Genomic DNA, 20,471 nt, shown 5'->3' with positions numbered 1-20,471 from the left:
GCAGAAGACTCTTGCCCAAGGTACCACAACAGTAGGACTGAACTCAAAACCACATGATTACAAAGCAAGCTTCTTAACCATACAGCCACGTCTGTGCTTACATATAAAATCTTATTTTTGCCTTGGCAGGATCCTGCTTTTCGGGATGCCTGTTGTCTATAAGCTATCTGTTGTCAATACTATTTTCCCTCTGTCTACTCATAACAACATCTTGAAGATAGACCTCTGTGCAAGATTTGGTATCTCTTTGACTATGTCATCATCAGATTGATTGATCAACTGAATATGGGGTTGCAAAGGCCATATGCAGTGCTAACTGCTGGATAGACCATTACCAGATTATATCAAAAATGAACCTGTTCATCCCAACTAAGAGAACCCAGAAATAGAAGTGTCTGGCAAGAGGCTCGACATATCTAAGCAATCTTGGTCAACTGCCTTAGCAATCGACCAAGCAATCTTGGTCAACTTCTTCTTGACCTGAATAGCTGAGTTTTCCAGAGACCATCAGATCTGAGTTCAAAATGAGGAAGAATAAACAAGAACTGAGTGGGAAGTGGACATTTGAAACTTTGGAAACCGTTGAGATTCTTGGAAGAAGTAACTAATAGGAAAGACATAAGGAAATCTGGTTTTGTGTTTACCAATGTAACATATTCTTTGGCAGTAAACAGAGGACACAAAAGTGTCAATGATGCTGAGAATGGTGGTGGAAGTAGGGGGTGATGGTGGTGGTGGTGGTGGTCGTCGTCGTCGTCGTCGTCGTTGTGGTAGTAATAATGGTAGTGATAGTCATGGCGGCAGTGATGGTAGTGGTGGTGATGATGGGGAGATTTTGGAGGTGGTGGTGTGGATTGTTGTAATAGTAGTGGTGGCGGTGGTGATGATGGTAGCATCAGTAGTGTAGGCTATGGTAGTAGTGGTTGTTGTTAGATGCAAACACAGTTATAGAATGACAAAAAAAAAAACCTTAGAAATATCTTAATGAGCAGCAAACATCAGTAGAAGGTGATGTTGTGAAGATACTATTGGAAAATGAAACGTCTGCATGGCTTCTCTGTCAATATTTTGTGTGTTTGCTTGTTTGTGTGTGTGTGTGTGTGCATGTGTGATTTATTTTTGCAGAATTTGTATTTTTGATTTTGTTTATGTATCTGTATGTTTGTGTGTCTGTATGCTTGTATATATGTATGTGAATATATGTATGCGTTTGTATATTTCTGTGTTTTTGTATTTGTGAACATTGCATATTTGTGTGTATATCTGTCTGTGTTTAAGTGTGTATGTGTCTGTGTTCAAATGAATATGTACTCGTGTTTGTGTGTGCGCGTGTGTGTCTATATATGTGTGTCTGTGTGTATTTATCAGTGTATCTGTTTAATCGATTTGTTGGGCTCGTTAATCCGTCATTCGCCCCCTCGCCATCAATATTGAAAATGTTAGTCTCAAAACTTATCCGGTTTAAAAGCAAAAGGAAAAAAAAAATTTTCTAAATGTTTTTAGTGTCAAGTTTTCAAATGAAGAACTACTTGAATCAACTTCCATGGAACAAATATTTCTCTGTGAAGTGGAATAATGTCAAGGGCTTGCCTGTAATTTGAAGACATTCACAGAACCATCTGAAGTGCTGTTACCAGCTGGGTGGAAAAGATGGTTGACCTCAGGACTTAGCAATGCTTTTTATATTGTCCAATCACCACCCCCATCAACATTTAGGTTGTTGTGAGTTTGGACTTCAAATTTAGCACAAATTTTGCCTGGAATTTGTGAAATAGGCATGAAGAAATTTCATTCCATTGTTGTAATTGTAATTAAAATATTGTCTGATTCTTAATTTCATCTTCGAAACTAAATTTGTAGACTGGCACCCATACCAACGTCTCTTCATTGAACACTAAACTCAGCTTGCGAAGACCTTTTGGGGCAAGCGAAAGCGAAATCATGATGACATCTGTACCAGTAGATCACTAAGAGCACCGTCCGAGCGTGATCGTTGCCAGAGCATCAGCTGTCTGGCTTCCATGCCTGTGGCACATAAATAGCACTATTTGAGTGTGATCGTTACCAACGTCGCCTTCTTGGCACTTGTGCCAGTGACATGTGAAAAGACATTCGAGCGAGTTCGTTGCCAGTACCGCTGGACTGGCTCCTGTGCAGGTGGCATGTAAAATACACCATTTCGAGCATAGCCGTTGCCAGTATCTTCTGACTGGCCTTCGTGCCGGTGGCACATAAAAGCACCCACTACAATCTCGGAATGGTTGGCGTTAGGAAGGGCAACCAGCTGTAGAAACTCTGCCAGATCAAATTGGAGCCTGGTGTAGCTATCTGGTTCACCAGACCTCAGTCAAATCGTCCAACCCGTGCTAGCATGGAAAGCGGATGTTAAATGATGATAATGATGTTTTGTTTGACACAAGCCTCATATTTGTGGTAGTAGAAAGGGATTATTGGGAGCTGATTGAACACTAGTATGGGCTGATGGTACTTAGTTTATTGGGCCTCTTACCCAACATTTAGTGTCTAAATGGTCAAAGTTTACCTCCAATTTGCTGAGATTGAATATATTAGTGCAAAGAGACAAACAAAATGTAAAGCCTTTTCTTCTCTTGCTGAACCTGGTACTGAAGCTTTTGTGCAAATTCCAACCCCACCAGCAGACCACCCCTAATTTCGTAGGATTCTGACTCTTACCTTACAACAACCATAGCCTCAAGTTAGTAGCAGTAGTAGTAGTCGTAATAGTAGTGGCAGTAATATGGGTAGTAGTTGGAATGATAGGGGTGTTGGTGATAGTTAGAGGTTTTGTGTTTGTAGTTGGTGGTGGTGGTGGTGGTGACAGTGGAAGCAACAGCTGCAGTAGTAGTAGTAGTAGTAGTAGAAATAATATAGTCCACAGTGGTAGCAACAGTAGTAGTAGTGGCAGAAGCAGCAGTAGTAACATAGATAGTAGTAGAAATAGTAGCAGTGCCAGTTGTAGTAGGAGGTTTGTATTGGTTGTTGAGTGCCAGTAGTAGAGGTAGTTTTAGTTGTTGAGGGATAGTTGTAGTTGCAGGAGCAGTAGAAATAATAACATGGTCAGTCGTTGTTGTTGTTGTGGTGGTGGTGGTGGTGACGCTGATATGGTTAGCAGCAGAAATGATAGTGGGGGGGGGGCGTTGGTAGTAGCAGGGGTTTTGTGTTGGTAGTTGAGCACTTGTAGGGGATGGCTTTAGTTGTTGAGTGATAGTAGGAGTAGTAGAAACCTATAATAACATAGGTGATGATGGCAGCTGCAGTAGTAGTAGTAGTAGTAGTAGTAATGGTGGTGATAGTAGAAGCAATTAGCTTAGTCTGGATACAAGTTGTTGACAGGACAGGACAGTAAGGTGAGGGTGAAATGTGTGATTGGTGTTACACGGAGGGAGGAGAGCGGTGTGGTGATTGTAATAAGAGCTGTATAGATTTAAACAAATCTGAATCTGTTGTCATACAAAGGGATAACAACAACCTGTCTTAGTTCATGCATTGTATATGTGTGTGGTGAGTCACTGCTGTTTGTCTCTGCATGACTGCATATGTGTGTGTGTCTGTGTGTGAGTGTATGTAGTCAGGACAACTGTCCGGTACTGTTATATGCACTTGCATAAATGTCTGCATTTGTATACATTTAAGCATGCATGCTTGTAAATATATACTTACATCATCATCATCAGCATAATTATTCTAGTGTTTACATGCATGCATATACAAGCACATGTATACACACTTAGGTGTAGGCATGGCTGTGTGGTAAGAATCTTGCTTCCCAATCACATGGTTCTGGGTTCAGTCTCACTGCATGGCACTTTGGGCAAGTGTCAAAGGCTTGTGAGTGAATTTGGTTGACAGAAATTGAAAGAAGCCTGTCATATGTAGGTGTGTGCATGTGTGTTTGTCTCCTACCACAACTGGTGTTGGTGTGTTTATGTTCCCCGTGACTTAGTGTTTAGGCAAAAGAGACTGAAAGATTAAGTACCAGGCTTAAAAGAAAATAAGTGCCGGGGTCAATTCATTTGATTAAAAATTCTTCATGGTGGTGCCCCATCATGGCCACAGTTTAATGACTGAAACAAGCAAAAGATTAAAAAAATAAAAGATATATGCAGGCTTATACAGCTGGCCCAAAAGTGTCACTCTCATAAAAGCATTGCTTGCAACCTCTTCTCAGTTTTTATCTATCTGGGGGTCTGGACTGAAGCAAAACCTGAGCACTTTTATCTTAACAATTACTCAGCAGAAGTTGTCCATTCTTCATAGAATTGCTTCTCTAGGTACCAAGTTGCAAGCCTATTGACTTGTCCTTTAGATACTGATACAATCCTTTTGTGTCCCTGTTTGAGTGGAATGTCACTCAACGACTTCAGGATTTGCAGCAATGGTTCAACATTTGCAGCATGTTTCAAAACACAGGAGAGATGAGAAAAGGTGACGAGCTGGCAGAAACATTAGCACGCTGGGCGAAATGCTTAGTGGTATTTCGTCTGCCGTTACGGTCTGAGTTCAAATTCCGCCGAGGTTGACTTTGCCTCTCATCCTTTCGGGGTCGATAAATTAAGTACCAGTTATGCACTGAGGTCGATGTAATCGACTTAATCCCTTTGTCTATCCTTGTCTGTCCCCTCTATGTTTAGCCCCTTGTGGGCAATAAAGAAATAAGGAGAGATGAGAAAAAGTATCCTTGACTTACTGAATATGTGATGCAAAAGGTTCTTTAATGTAACTGTTTGGTTTGACTACCAAACAGAAGCTGCTGTACATTATTGCAACCCAGCCTTTGAAATCTGGACCAAGACAGGCCATCACTAGATTATGATAGCCCACCCTCTGAAAGGATTTCAACCCTGATCTAAAATGATTCACATGAGCTGGAGGTTGTTATGGATATATCTGTCAGGAATCATACCCGTTTGTGCTTCTTAAACAAATAGTTGCCAAACATGTGATGACCTTCAATCTAGAAACTGAGCTGAACTTCTAAAATGACTCATAAAAGCCAACCACATGCTATAACGTTTGCTTGTCCTTATATACTTCCCTTACAATCCCCTCCTCCACCTCCACCATGTTTGGAAAATCTGGTTCCTTCTTCCAGTTAATTAAACTTATGAAGTCAAGGAAATGTTTTCACTGTATTTTTGGAGCTTTAGATAAATTGGGAAGAGAAAAAAAATCCCAAATTATATTTAACTTTTTTTTTATTTTGCTTTTATTTCCCTCTCCGCTCTCAGTGTGATATCTCTAATGAGAATATTGATGGTATAATGTTAATAGAATGGTGTATTGCTTGCAAGAGGTTGTAAGAGAATGTATGGTGGACACCTCTATAACTGAAACTACACTATTTTGTTGTTGTTGCCATTTACACTATTTTAAAATCCTAAGTACTTTATAAATATATCACTGAAGCTTGATGTGTATGTTACTGATGTTTGATGTGTATATTGCAAAAGTTGGATGTGTATATTACTGAAGTTTGATGTAGATATCATAGAAGTTTGATGTATACATTGCAGAAGTTTGATATAGATATCGCAGAAGTTTGATGTGTATAATACAGAAATTTGATGTGTATATTGCCCAAGTTTGGTGTGTACATTGCAGAAGTCTGATGTGTACATTGCAGAAGTTTGATGCGTATATTGCTGAAATTTGATGTAGATATCACGGGAGTTTGACATGTGTATCACAGAAGCTTGATGTGTACATTGTGGAAATTTAATGTGGATATCACAGAAATTTGAAGTGTATATTGCAGAAGTTTGATGTATATGTCATTGAGGTTTGATATGTATATGGATGAAATTTGATATGCCTCAATCACTCCAGTTCTAAAGTATAATGTCAACATCCTTGATATGGTACACATATCACTACTGATATGTGTACCACACTATGATGATGTAGTCTCTACTGCTGTGAGGATCATACAGTACTGTGTTAATATGTTCACCACTAAAGTGTGATGTGTAAACCACTAAGGCTTCATGTTGCATCTTGAACTTGTTTAATTTACAAGCATCAGCAGAATAGCTAACAATTTCGTACATCATCAGCAGCAGCCTGAGGTAACCGAGCACACATACCTCCAACAACATTTAGCTAAAACTTCAACACAAGATTTAATAGCAGTGTGTTGTCATGATGTTGTCCTCGTTAAATGACACCGTTGGCTGTTAACAAACAATATCAGTGATTATTCGCTTGCTGGAACTCTCTTGGGTCTTCGTCAGTGTTTGCTGAACATCTTGCCATTTTGACACACACTGACTACTACCAACACTATCTACCACCTACCATTATCATCAGCTGCAATATGACACTGTTGATGGAGTTAAAAAAAACCTCAGTTACACATACTACAGTAGAGATTTCAAGCTACATTTGACACTGATAGTGTTCCCAATTGCACACACTGTAATTGCAGTTCCTGTTAGAGATGTCACTGCAGGAGTTACCAAGTGTAATTCCTGCAATTGTGGTTAGCTGCTGTATAATGTCACTACACAATTTATCAATTACATATACTGCAATAGTAATTTCCAACAGTATGTCTTTGTAGAAGTTACCAGTTGTACATATAGCAATAGAAATTTACCACTTCATATATGACTACAATATACCATATATATACTCTTTTTATTCCTTTTTTTTTCTTTTACTTGTTTTAGCCATTCGACTACGGCCATGCTGGAGGACCGCCTTGAAGGGTTTTAGTCAAACAAATTGACCCTAGGACTTATTTCTTAAACCTAGTACTTATTCTATAGGTCTCTTTTGCCAAACCACTATGTTATGGGGATGTAAACACCAACACCAGTTGTCAAATGGTGGTGGGGACAAACACAGACAAAAGACACACACACACACGTTAATTGTTGACGATTTTTTTTCCTCCGTCTTTCTTTTCTATTGAACTTTCCTCTGTTTCTGACGAAGAGCTTTGCCCAAAATGTTAAACCACCTTTCTTTTCTTCCCTGAGTGTCTGCTAATACTTTACATCTGCTACGTCCTCGCATTGTTGTTTTTTGTGTTTGTTCTTCGTTTTTTGGGATTTACTATATATATATATATATATATATATATATATATATATATATATATATATATATATATATATATATATACACACACACATGGTTGTCTTCTTTCACTTTCTGTCTATCAAATTCACTCACAAGGCTTTGGAAGGCCCAAAGCTATAGTAGAAGACACTTGCCCAAAATTCCACACAGTGGGACTGAACCCAGAACCATGTGGTTGAGAAGCAAGCTTCTTACCACAGAGCCACACCTGCAATAATAATAATATAGCCCAATGATAGAAAATACCAGGTTTTAATAGCAATTCACAGTGTTTGTTTCTGCACCGGATACCAGTTTTAAGTTGCTGAGTTTACATTTATATAACATTATATAGATTATTCTTTAGAATTATTATATAATGAGATATTTTTCAGCATCAGCTTTGTGTGGGTGCTTCCTCAGGTGGAATGTGATGACGCATGCTACGAAGTTATTACCCGAATTATACTATATATATATACATATATATGTATATATGCATAAAGTAAGGAGATAATTACAATCCAGGCTATCATCTTGTCAGCACTTAATGTAGGAACCTGACTAATGCAGTATTTCATTAACTGAACAAATATCAGTTAAACTCCAGTTAATTATAAAGGGAAGTATTTTATATGTGGTATAGAATAAAATGTTTGCTTACCGAAACATAACATCATTTTGAATTACTCTTTTTTTCACTTGAATTATTATATATATATATATATATCATCATCATCATCATCATCATACATCCGCTTTCCATGCTAGAATGGGTTGGACGATTTGACTGGGGACTGGCGAACCAGATGGTTACACCAGACTCCAATCTGATCTGGCAGAGTTTCTACAGCTGGATGCCCTTCCTAACGCCAACCACTCCGAGAGTTTTGTGGGTGCTTTTTACGTGCCACCGGCGGTATTGGCAACGACCACGCTCAAACGGTGTTTTTTACATACCATCTGCACAGGAGTCAGTCCAATGTTTTGTTCACATGCCACCAGCACAAGTGCCAGTAAGGCAAAGGTGGAAACGATCGCACTCAAATGGTGCTTTTTACGTGCCACCGGCACAGAAGCGAGACCGCTGCTCTGGCAGTGATTTCCATATATATGTTGTGTACTATTCCATTATTGGTGAGATCAACAAAAAAAGTACTGCATCCAGAAAGATATTGTTTAACATATGCAGGATTTAGATACAAGCTACTATAAGTTTCATGCTCCTGATAGTCAGACAAGCTTATATACCATGCTACATATTACTGGGCAATCATTCCATCTCAAAATACCACGCATACACACACTATATGAAATATATATATAAGTGACCAAGACCTGGTGCAGCCCTCCTGCTTACCAGTTCCAGTCAAAGGTCTACTTTATGCCAACATGTAAAGTGAACGTTAAATGATGATGATGATGATTGTTTATATATATATATGTGATATATATTATATCATCATCATCATCATTGTTTAAGGTCTGTTTTCCATGCTGGCATAGGTTGGACAGTTTGATAGGAGCTGGTCAGCCGGGGAGCTGCCCAGACTCCAATTGTCTGATTTGGCATGGCTTCTATGGTTGGATAGAAACTGCGAGGCTACAGGGACATAAACATACCAACATTGGTTGTCAAGTGATGGTAGTGGTGGTAGTGTGATGGGGGGACAAACACAGACACAAATACACATACATAAATATATACATACGTAAATATATATATACATACATACATACATATATATATATATATATAACGGATCAATTTTGAGCTCTATTTAAAGTTGATATATATTCAAAAACTCAACTGTGAGTTTTTTGCTAAGATTGTTAACAGATACTATATTTTTTACCAAATTTTTTGGTTAAAAAATATATATATATATGTATATATATATATATATATATATATATATATATATATATATATATATATATATATATATGACAGGCTTCTTTGAGTTTCCGTCTACCAAATCCACTTACAAGGCTTTGGTCGGCCCGAGGCTATAGTAGAAGACACTTGAACAAGGTGCCACACAGCAGGACTGAATCCGGAACCATGTGGTTGGGAAGCAAGCTTTTTACCACACAGCCATATATATATATATATATATATATATATATGTAAAAAGAAAGAAAAGGATAAAGAGACCAATGGCAAAGATAGAATTATATTTTATGTATAAAGTCTTACAGCTGTTTCAGGGAAAATCCAATGTATCCCTTCATCGGAGACAGTAATAGTAGAAGAATGGATTATTACATCTATATATATGTATATGTGTGTGTGTGTGTGTGTGTGTTTGTACCCCCATTACCACTGACAACCGGTGTTAGTGTGTCTATGTCCTCGTAGCTTAGTGATTTGGCAAAAAGAGACTGATTGAGTAAGTACCAGGCTTTAAAAAAAAATAAGAACTACAGCCAATTCATTTGACTAAAAATTCAAGTTGGTGCTGTAGCATGGTCACAGTCTAATGACTGAAACAGGTAACAGATAAAAAAATATATATGGGTGTGTGTATGTGTGCGTGCATGCATGTGTGTGTGTGTGTGTGTGTGTGTGTGTGTGTATGTGTACAGATTTATTTCTTGACCGTATATAGAGAGGTATTATCTACTGAAATAATTATCTGTTGTATATCAAATCGTCTCCTTTGTTTATCACATTTCGAGTGGCAGGAGTTTGCTTTGTTCTGTTGTATATCACACCACAGGTGTTTGTTCTGTTGTATATCAGGCTGCAAGAACTTTCTTTGTTGTATACTTTACTGCAAGTGGGGGGTTCGCCAGTAAGTGTATCACATTGCAGGGGTTAAAAAAAAATCTCACTGCACCAGCTGCTAACCATACATCACACAGCCAGGATTGATGCACCAATATATATATATATATATATATATATATATATATATATTATATTATATTCTTTTACATGTTTCAGTGATTTGACTGCAGCCCTGCTGGAGCATTGCCTTAAAGAGTTTTTAGTTGAAGAAATCAACCCCTGGACTTATTCTTTGTAAGCCTAGTACTTATTCTATCAAACTCTTTTTGCTGAACTGCCAAGTTATGGAGACATAAAGACACCACCATCAGTTGTCAAGTGATGGTCGGGGGAAAAACAAAGACACACACACACACATATATATATATATATATATATACGACAGGCTTCTTCCAGTTTTCATTTATTAATCCACTCATGAGGCTCTGGTCGGCTCGAGGCTATAGTAGAAGACATTTACCCAAGATGCCATACAGTGGGACTGAACCTGGAACCATATGGTTGGGAAGCAAGCTTCTTACCACAGAGCCACACACATATATCACTTACTCGCAACAGCTGTTAGTTGAATATAATGCGAGTGAAAGAGTTGACAATGATACAGAGGCCATCATATGAATTAGCATCAGTGTTTTACACCAGTTCGATATCAACATATTCTAACAACAATGTAGGAAATGTAATCATCATCATCAGCATCATCATCATCATCATCATCATCACCAGCATCTTCATCATCATCATTATCGTCATGTAATGTCTGTAATGTTTTAATTGATGGCATCAATGGGAGAGTTTGACTGGATTTGACAAGCTGCAGAGCTGTGTTGCATCCCCAATGTTATCTTTGGCATGGTTTCTTCTGCTGGATGCCCTTCCCGATGTCAACTATTTTTCAGTGTGCGATGCATGCTTAATTTTGTGACAACAGTACTAGTGAGGTTGCCAAGTAACAGGCAAAGCAAAGGAAAGAAAAGAAAGGAAAAGGGTCACTTTGAATGAGTGGGAGCATATTTGAAGGGAAGAAGTGGCTTTCTATCAGGTGTTCAAGGCTAAAATGTATGATAGAACCTCCAACACTTGGTGAAATGTGTGTGTATGTATCATAATCATGTTTACTTTTCCATGTTTGCATTGCCTGGAAAGGGTTTATTCAGGCAGATTTTCTATTACTGGATGCTCTACCTGTTGCCAACCCTCACCTATTTCCAAGCAAGGTAACATTTCCCAATGGCCAGACATGTTCTTGCAGAATATTGGAAATGAATAACACTTTGTATGACAGTGGCAAACATTTTAAAACTATCATACCATGTCAAGACAAGAAAACACAAATATACACATACTTATACATACATGCCTCCATGCTGAAAAATTCTTGGTTTCAAAATACAGGAGGATCAGTTAATTATGATTTTATTCAACAGATTCCCCTCAATTTTTCTAAGCCCTGTGAAAGAATTCAGAAGTTTGGGCCTCCAATCAGACCTTTCATGATACTCCTAAAGCCAGGAACTTTTTAGCATAACCTCGTACACACATACACACACACAAGTTGATAAATATACATATATATAAAACAGTCCGCTTTCAGTTTCCATCTACAAATTTATTCACAGGACATTCATTGGCCCAGGGCTATAATGCAAGACACCTTAGGTGCCATGCAGTGGAACTGAACCCAAATCCTTGTGGTTGCAATAGCCATGCACCTACACTTTTGCACCAGATGTTTCAAATGGGGCCCTATATCAAACATTGGACCCTCATTCAAAATACTAGTCTACACCACATTGTATCATATCGTATACACTTTGTATCATATACCCCAATATACACCCTGCCTCACCACAATTTTTATATGCATTTCCAAACTGATTCACATCAAACAGGCTCTCACTTACCTACCCTTGTGACTTACACACGCATGCTCATTCACTCACACACACACACACACACACACATATATATATGTATATATATGCGCATATATATATATATATATGTGCATATATGTATATGCATATATACATACATATATACATATGTATATGCATGTGTGTGTATGTACATGGAAGGATTGAAAATTCATGACACGTGCCTTATTACATAAAAAGAAATTATTTTATTTAATTACATGCTAATAACAGTAATTAGTAATTAAGTAATATGTTTTTGTATTTTTTGGTTATGTACTTTTATTTTTCTGCAGGCTCTCTTAAGCACTTACAACAATCCAAAATAATCAACAAAGCACATATGTAATTATCAAAATTGATTAACAGGACTAGCGTTACAAAATTCCAGCCTCAAACTCGCACAGCAGCAAATATGTATGTGTGTACATATTTGGGTTTATGTGTATCTGTGTATCTCTACCTGTCTATCTATCTCTTCTTTCTGCTTTCTCCTTCTCTCTCCCTGTCTCCTCCCTCTCAACCCCCTCTCTGAATTATTTACACACACCAGCATGGAACATAGATGTTAAATGATGATAACAAAATATACATGTTATGTATATATATATGTGTGTGTGTGTGATATCTATATATATAGGCTGTGTGGTAAGTAGCTTGCTTACCAACCACATCGTTCCGGGTTCATTCCCACTGCGTGGCACCTTGAGCAAGTGTCTTCTACTATAGCCTCGGGCCGACCAAAGCCTTGTGAGTGGATTTGGTAGACGGAAACTGAAAGAAGCCCGTCGTATATATGTATATATATATGTGTGTGTGTGTGTGTGTATATATGTTTGTGTGTCTGTGTTTGTCCCCCCCCCCCCCCAACATCGCTTGACAACCGATGCTGGTGTGTTTATGTCCCCGTAACTTAGCGGTTCGGCAAAAAGAGACCGATAGAATAAGTACTAGGCTTACAAAGAATAAGTCCTGGGGTCGATTTGCTCTACTAAAGGCGGTGCTCCAGCATGGCCACAGTCAAATGACTGAAACAAGTAAAAGGGAGTAAAAGAGTATATATATATATATATATATAAGTTACACAACATTGGATGAGAGGTACTAGTATAATATTGTATACTCTTCTCAGTGTACTTATTTAGCAACCACCGACTCCAATCTCAGACTCCCACTGTGTAATCTACCTCTATTATATCAGTAACAGGGTTGTAAAAAAAAAACAAAAAAAACTTTCACTGTAGCTCTTTCAGTTTAGTCTTGTCCTGTATATTTAACTGAAATACTATTTCAGAGTGTATGTGTATGTGTCAATGTTTTCTTGCGATGGAGAGAGAGGAAGGGTAGCTAACTGGCTGGCTGGCTGGTTGGTTGGTTGGTTGGTTGGGCGGTTGGTACCAACACTCAACTTAACTTCCACTCAATAACTCATTGACCAACTTATTTATTTATTGTTGTCTGTCTTGCTCTCCGCTGTATTTGTACACTTGTAAACTGAACTAAATTAACTAAGTACATTCCTTTCACATACCCCATGCATTTATCATTTGTTTCTCTGTGTGTGTGTGTAGCTTATATACAGGAAATCTGTATACACACTTAAAAGTGAATACTCTGCACTTCTAACACACAGAATGACAGAATAAGGACTTGTAAACGTCTAATATACTTGGTTGTATTTTATGGTTGCAAAACGAGATAATGTGTCCCCACCAGTAATTAATATACAGTGATACCTCTCAGTACGAGTTTAATTTGTTCCAATGACCGAACTCGTCTTACGATTTACTCGTTTTACAAAGCAATTTTTCCCCATTGAAATTAACTAAAATGTAATTAATCCGTTCCAGTCCCACAAAACTACTCGAAAATAATTTTTTTATGGGTTTTAAAACGGAAAAGGTGTAGTTACAAGTAAAATGACAATTGTGAAAAAAGAGAATGAAAGAGAATAGAAAAGACAATTGTAAAAGAATTTTCTTAACTAAATTACCTTAAAAATGGGACGATTTGTGTGCTCGTACTGTGAATTTCTGCTCGTATTTCAAGACAAAAATTCGTACAAGTCTCAGCTAGTACAGCAAATAACTCATACAATGGGGCACTCATACTGCGAGGTTCTACTGTATATATATATATATATATAACAAATAATAAATGAGTATATGCATATATACGTACAGGTATGTGCATACCTACGTCTACCTGTATATATAGGTGCATATCTGGGTACAGGACATTGCAAACAAAACGTAGACAAGAAAATAATAATAACCAGAGTACAGAAAACACACAAGCCACATAGAGAACATTTTCCTTCATCAGCTACCCCCATTTTAACACCGGCGTTTTGAAGAGTTGGGCAGGACGCATCGTTAAAATGGCTCTTCCCATGGACCGCAAATTAAATTTGTATACACAAATTAAACCTGTGCTATGGAGGAATGTCGTGGCGGACAAAAAACAAGACAGGAAAACAAATGGAAAAGAAAACAAGACAGGAAAACAAACGGAAAAGGCTATGCGGCCAGACGTGAATAATTATGTGTATATGAACGCTGAGGCACGAACTGAAAAAGACGGGACGAAGTAAGTTCGCATGTTTGCTTAGCGATAGCCACGGAAGAAAAGGATTAGTGACCGGAAGCATGTGACCAGGGAGGGGTAAGGAAGAGAGAGAGAGTGGTAGAGGGAGAAACAAGGGGAGGAAGTAGAAGAATAGGTGAGCAACGAGAGAAAGAGAGGAAGAGAGAAATATAGTAGTAACAGGAGGAAGAACGAGAGGGGAAAGAGAGAGATATAGTAGTAACAGAAGGAAGAACGAGAGGGGTAAAGAGAGATAGAGAAAGAGATAGAGTCGCGTCAGAAAATATAAAGTTGAAAAAACTACTTACAACAGGGATGACGCAGGCGTTCGATCATGTAAAACAAATAATAATAAACGAGTATATGCATATATACGTACAGGTATGTGCATACCTACGTCTACCTGTATATATAGGTGCATATCTGGGTACAGGACATTGCAAACAAAACGTAGACAAGAAAATAATAATAACCAGAGTACAGAAAACACACAAGCCACATAGAGAACATTTTCCTTATACATACATACATCATCATCGTCATCATCGTTAAACGTCCGCTTCACCACCTCATCCCAGATCTTCCTGGGTCTACCTCTTCCACAGGTTCCCTCTACTTCTAGTGTGTGACAATTTTTCACACAGCTGTCCTCATCCATACACAACACATGACCATACCATCGCATTGTCTCTCTTGCACACCACATCTGATGCTTCTTATGTCCAACTTTTCTCTCGGGGCACTTACACTCTGTCGTGTATGTACACTGACATTACATGTCCAGCAGAGCATACTGGCTTCATTCCTTGCAAGCGTACGCATGTCCTAAGCTGTCACGGCCTATGTTTCACATCCCCGTATCTTAGTGGTTCAGAGAAGAAAAAAAAAAGGCTGAAATAGTAAGCACCATGCTTTAGAAAATAAGTACTGGGGTTGATATGATTGATTAACCCCTTCAGGTCATTGCCCCAACATATCCACAGTCTAAAGGCTCAAGCAAAAAAAGTAAAAGAATATGCATCTATGTATGTGTATATATATGTGTGTGTGTGTGTGTGTGTGTCATGAACCAAACACTTGTGCTTATTATATAAGCAATGCTACTTATAAATATTTTTGTCTATATTTTTTATTTATCTGACTTCAGCTTATTTACTCATTTGTTAATTTCACTTTTCTGCAGATTAACTTAGTTTGCCTTTTTGTGTTTTTCCTTGTAATACCGCTACTTAATTTGTAATATAAAATCTTTAGCATTCAAATTGGTTGAATCTAGCTGTCATAAAGCCAGTTGTTATTTTGTTCAAACTAGTCATACATCCTTGTTGACATGTGACCTTTTGGAAGCAGGAAAACTTGCACATTAACTGAGTTTCCTCATTTAAACATGTATATATATGTACACCTCATCATATCTAGCATAAATATTTCAACATATCTAGCATTATTAGTGTTATTATAAGGGCGGTGAGGTGGCAGAATTGTTAGCACGCTGGGCGAAATGCTTAGCAGTATTTCATCTGAGTTCAAATTCTGCCGAGGTCAACTTTGCCTTTTATCTTTTGGGGTCGATGAAATAAGTACCAGTTATGCACTGGAGTCAGTATAATCAACTAGCCCACTTCCCCAAAACTTTCAAGGCCTTGTGCCCAGAGTAGAAATAATTATTAGTATTATCATAATGTAGGCAGCGAGCTGGCAAGATTGTTAGCATGCAGAATGAAATGCTTAGCAGTATTTCACATTCCAACGTTGTGCATTCAAATTCCGCCGAGGTCGACTTTGCTTTTCATCCTTTCGGGGTTGATAAATTAAGTACCAGTAAAACACTGGGGTCGATGAAATTGATTATCCCCCTCCCCCAAAATTTCAGGCCTTATGCCTATAGTAGAAAGGATTATTATAGTATAGGTAAATTTTGCCATGTTAAACTTTAGACAAGATACACCTCTTTATGTGAATTCATTAACATAACTAACACCATCAGTATTAGGGAGGCTGTATTCCTAAAACTTAGACAAGACACACTATTCTATATGAATACATCAACATATCTAACATTATTAATATTATGAATACGGTGAAGGCAGCAAGCTGACAGAATCATTAGTGTGTCATGCCAAGTGCTTAGTGGCATTCCATCCTTCTTTAATCCTGAGTTCAAATTCTTCTGAGGTCAACTTTGCCATTCACTCTTTCGGGGTTAATGAAATAAGTACCATTTGCGCACTGAGACCATTATAATCACCTTACCCCTCCCCCTGAAATTGCTGGCCTTGTGCCAAAATTTGAAACCAATATTATGAATTAGGTGGAAAGTTGGCAGAATTGTTAGTATGCCAGACAGAAATGCTTAGTGACATTTCGTCTGGATTTATGTTCTGAGTTCAAATTCTGCCAAGGTTGAGTTTACGAGTTTGCCGTCCTTTTGGGATCAATAAAATAAGTACCGGTTATGCACTGGGGTCACTGTAATTTATTAGTCCCCTTCCCCCAAATTTCAGGCGCTCTGCCTATAGTAGAAACAATTATTAATTAGTATCATGAATGTTATAGTATTAAACTTTAGACAAGGCACACCACTCTGTATGTATACATCAACATACCTAACATTTAGTCTTGTGAAAGGTTTAGTGTTAAACCTTCGACAAGTCACACTACTCTATGTGAATACATCGATGCGTCTAATATTATAATTGCTCAAAATACTAAACGGTGTTTCTCCGAACTTTATGTTCTGAGTTCAAATTCTGCCAAGGTCAATTTTCATCCTTTTGGGGTTGTTAAAATAAGTACCAGTTTGATACTGTGGTTGATGTTGTCAACTGTCCCCTTCCCCAAAATTGCTGGCCATATGCCAAAATTGTGCAAAACCAATATTGTGATTGTTTAAAGGTGGTGAGCTGGCAGAATCATTAGCACACCAGGTAAAATGTTTAGTGACATTTTGTCCATCTTTGCATTCTGGGCTCAAATTCCAGCAAGGCTCAGCTTTGCTTTCATCCTTTTGGAGTCAATAAAATGAGTACTAGTTGAGCCCTGGGTTTGATGTAATCAACTTACCCCTCTCCTAAATCTGCTGGCCTTGTGTTAAAACTCGAAACTAATATTAAGATTGCTTAAGCATTAAGCTGTAGGCAAGTTACACCATTTTATATGAATTCATTGGCACATTTAACATGATGAGCATAATGTTAGACATGTGGATGCATGCTGAAAGATTAATCATGATGTCAATGGCTCTGAATTATTATCTACTCAAAGAACTAGTGTATACCTGAAGATACAGCATGCCTTGCACAGCAACTAATCTATATCTACTAATATAGTATCTTTAGTATAACAACAATCTTATCTAGTTATTATCAAATATGTCTGATATAATAACTGCTGGATGTCTATTGATAAAAAGTCTGTGAAATGTTGAAAGTGTGTATCCCAGAGGTGGGAGATCTGTGACCCCCTTAATGACTAAGTGCGACCTTCTGAAAGAATTACAATGTTTGAAGGAAGAATCATTATGTTGGAATATATTTTTGCTGATAAAAGAATGGAATTTTTATTTAGCAAAATATTTTTACAGCAAGAAAAAAAAGAAAAAAATTAAAAGTATAAAATATCAAATTATCCAGACCCTCCCCCCCACCACCAAAAAGGAAAAGAAGAAAGGGTGTGGGGAAATGAGCAGAAAAAGATGGGGTGAGGAAGTAACAGATTGTATATCCCAGTCCAAATGCTGTGTCAGCCACTCCTTGCGGATAATAATTGCAATGACTTTACTGTAAAGAATGGCTAGCGACACCCATTGCAACGGCGCCCACATCTTGCAGGGCTCATTTCTCAGATGGGCTGCTGTTATCCTGATTTTTGCAGAGGAAATGAACAATGCAGGGTCTGAGAGCAACTGAGGTCTTGACAACGACTGACACAAATAGATAATGGCTGGTCAGACTCCAGTATTTGTTTAACTTCCTCTCCTCTGCATTACAGGCAAGCAATGCCCAGTTTTGCAGCGGATTTTTGTTGATTTATTTCTTTTTAAAGCCTATCTTTTTAAGACAAACAACAACATACGTATTCATTTTTGATACATTCAGGCAAATTTTTGAATTGACTTGTATTTCTTCATTGCAAAACAACTTCCTTCGGATGGATGTGTGTTCCTGACTCACTCGATTTATCAACATAAGGAGACTTTGGGACTCCAGTGTTTTGACATTGTTATATCTCATCAGCTAAAGTTACACCAGACAGTGAATTTAATAAGTGTTTGTAACTCTTATCAGCAAACAAATTATTTGCTGCTGTGTGATTATATCTGCCAACCGAAAATAAATTGTCATGTGCATGGTGAACAGCAAGAATCAAAATGATGACATACATATTCATTATTGATACAACTGCAATTAGCATATTTATGTTCAAATCTGCTGAATATTTTAAGAATGAATATGTATTGTTCTGATTCTTGCTCTTTGCCATTTCTCTTGATGATTTATTCCTATCTTTTCAGTTACTTGTGAAATTTTAGAAATGCTGTTTATATTTCTTTATTTATTTGTAATTCCTTGTTTAAAGTATTTAAAACAAGTCTGAAGAGATTTTCAGGAAAAAAAAAAAAGAAAGAATGATTTAACCATTTCTTTATCATATTTCTGTTGAAATACACTGCCTCTCTTTCAACTGATTTTGAAAATAAAAGGATTCTGTAAAATAACTTTGTCAATATAAAGATGGCGGAAGGTGGCAAGCTGCCAGAATCGTTAGCACATTATGCAAAATGCTTGGCAGCATTTTGTCTGTTTTAACATTTCAAGTCCAAATTCCACTGAGGTTAACTTTGCCTTTCATCCTTTTGGGGCCAGTAAAATAAGTACCAGTTCAACACTGGGGTTGCTGTAATCAACTTAGCCCCTCACCTGAAATTGCAATCCTTCTGCCAAAATTTGAAACCAATTTTAAGCTAGCGATATATGTAATATAAATTACTATGGAATTTGGATGGTAAGTTTTAATTTTGTAATTCAAGGGTGTACACAAAACAATATGAATCAAAACAATAATATATCTAGTCATTCTTCATATATTATGGTCGATTTGTATCTGATTGTGGTTGTTTACCATCATTGGGTGATCCTTCATCATTGGGTAAAATGCAGTTCTGGAAGATAATATTTGATTGAAGTACTTCAACAGAGAGTCTTGTTGGATGGCCATGGCAAGGGGTGATGGTAGAAAGAGTGAAGTGATTTTATTTAAAGGTGGTATAGTGTTGCCAAATTTGCATGGGGGAGAAAGCTGTTAGAATAATTGGTGGGGCGCATGCAGCCATTTCATCACATTGTACATTTTTCCATTTTTCATTCGTTTTATGTTTTTTGTCCCCACTGTGGCGTTCTATCTGTCCTTATGCTGCCCCCCTCTCTGTATGAGCCTGAGTGCTCAAATAAAGAAAGTAGTTGACAGTGTTGGTCAACCGTATTGATTATTGTGTTAGATCAACATGTGTTGGTTTAATATCGAACCTACATTTGAGTAGTATGGAGTGCGTTCTGTGTAAACATAATAATTCTGTGTTAGGTTATTTTAGATAACCTCGATCCAAATATTTATTTGAGTAATACTATTTTACACCTGTGTACACGCGCATCATAATACTAAAGTATAAGTATATTAAGTTCCAATAACTGGTTATTAGTATTGCTATGCCTAAGTCAAATCATTACACATGTGCATGGATGCATGCACACACACACACACACACACACACACACACACACACACACACACACACACACACATACAATAATTTAAATGAGGAAAAGAGAAATTCAAATTGATGTTATGATCGTTTCAGTAAACAAATGCTTTCTATTCCTTACCACATATAAAGTTATGCAATACATACAATATACGCAACATATGCAAGAAAATAAAATGAAATTATTATTGTACATTCACATCTTCAGACAACATGATTTGAGACATAGTTGATCAGGGGATAATAATTATCCCCTCAATTTTTATATTTGTGTAATCTTTTTTATACTAATAAATCTTTATCTTACTTTATTCTTTATTAACTAATCCTT

General features: G+C 37.4%; 1 protein-coding gene across 7 annotated transcripts in view; it reads left to right on the top strand.

The window, feature by feature from the left end:
- LOC106882879 (arf-GAP with SH3 domain, ANK repeat and PH domain-containing protein 2) overlaps positions 1-20,471 on the top strand; it is a 255,065-nt gene that overhangs the window by 57,200 nt on the left and 177,394 nt on the right. The gene's annotated exons all lie outside the window — the stretch shown is intronic.

The sequence above is a fragment of the Octopus bimaculoides genome, chromosome 4 (assembly GCF_046866305.1).
Source record: "Octopus bimaculoides isolate indiv1 chromosome 4, ASM4686630v1, whole genome shotgun sequence".
NCBI classification, from domain to species: Eukaryota; Metazoa; Mollusca; class Cephalopoda; order Octopoda; family Octopodidae; genus Octopus; species Octopus bimaculoides.
Note: the sequence above shows the minus strand (reverse complement) of the source record. Positions and strands in the feature narration are given on the sequence as shown.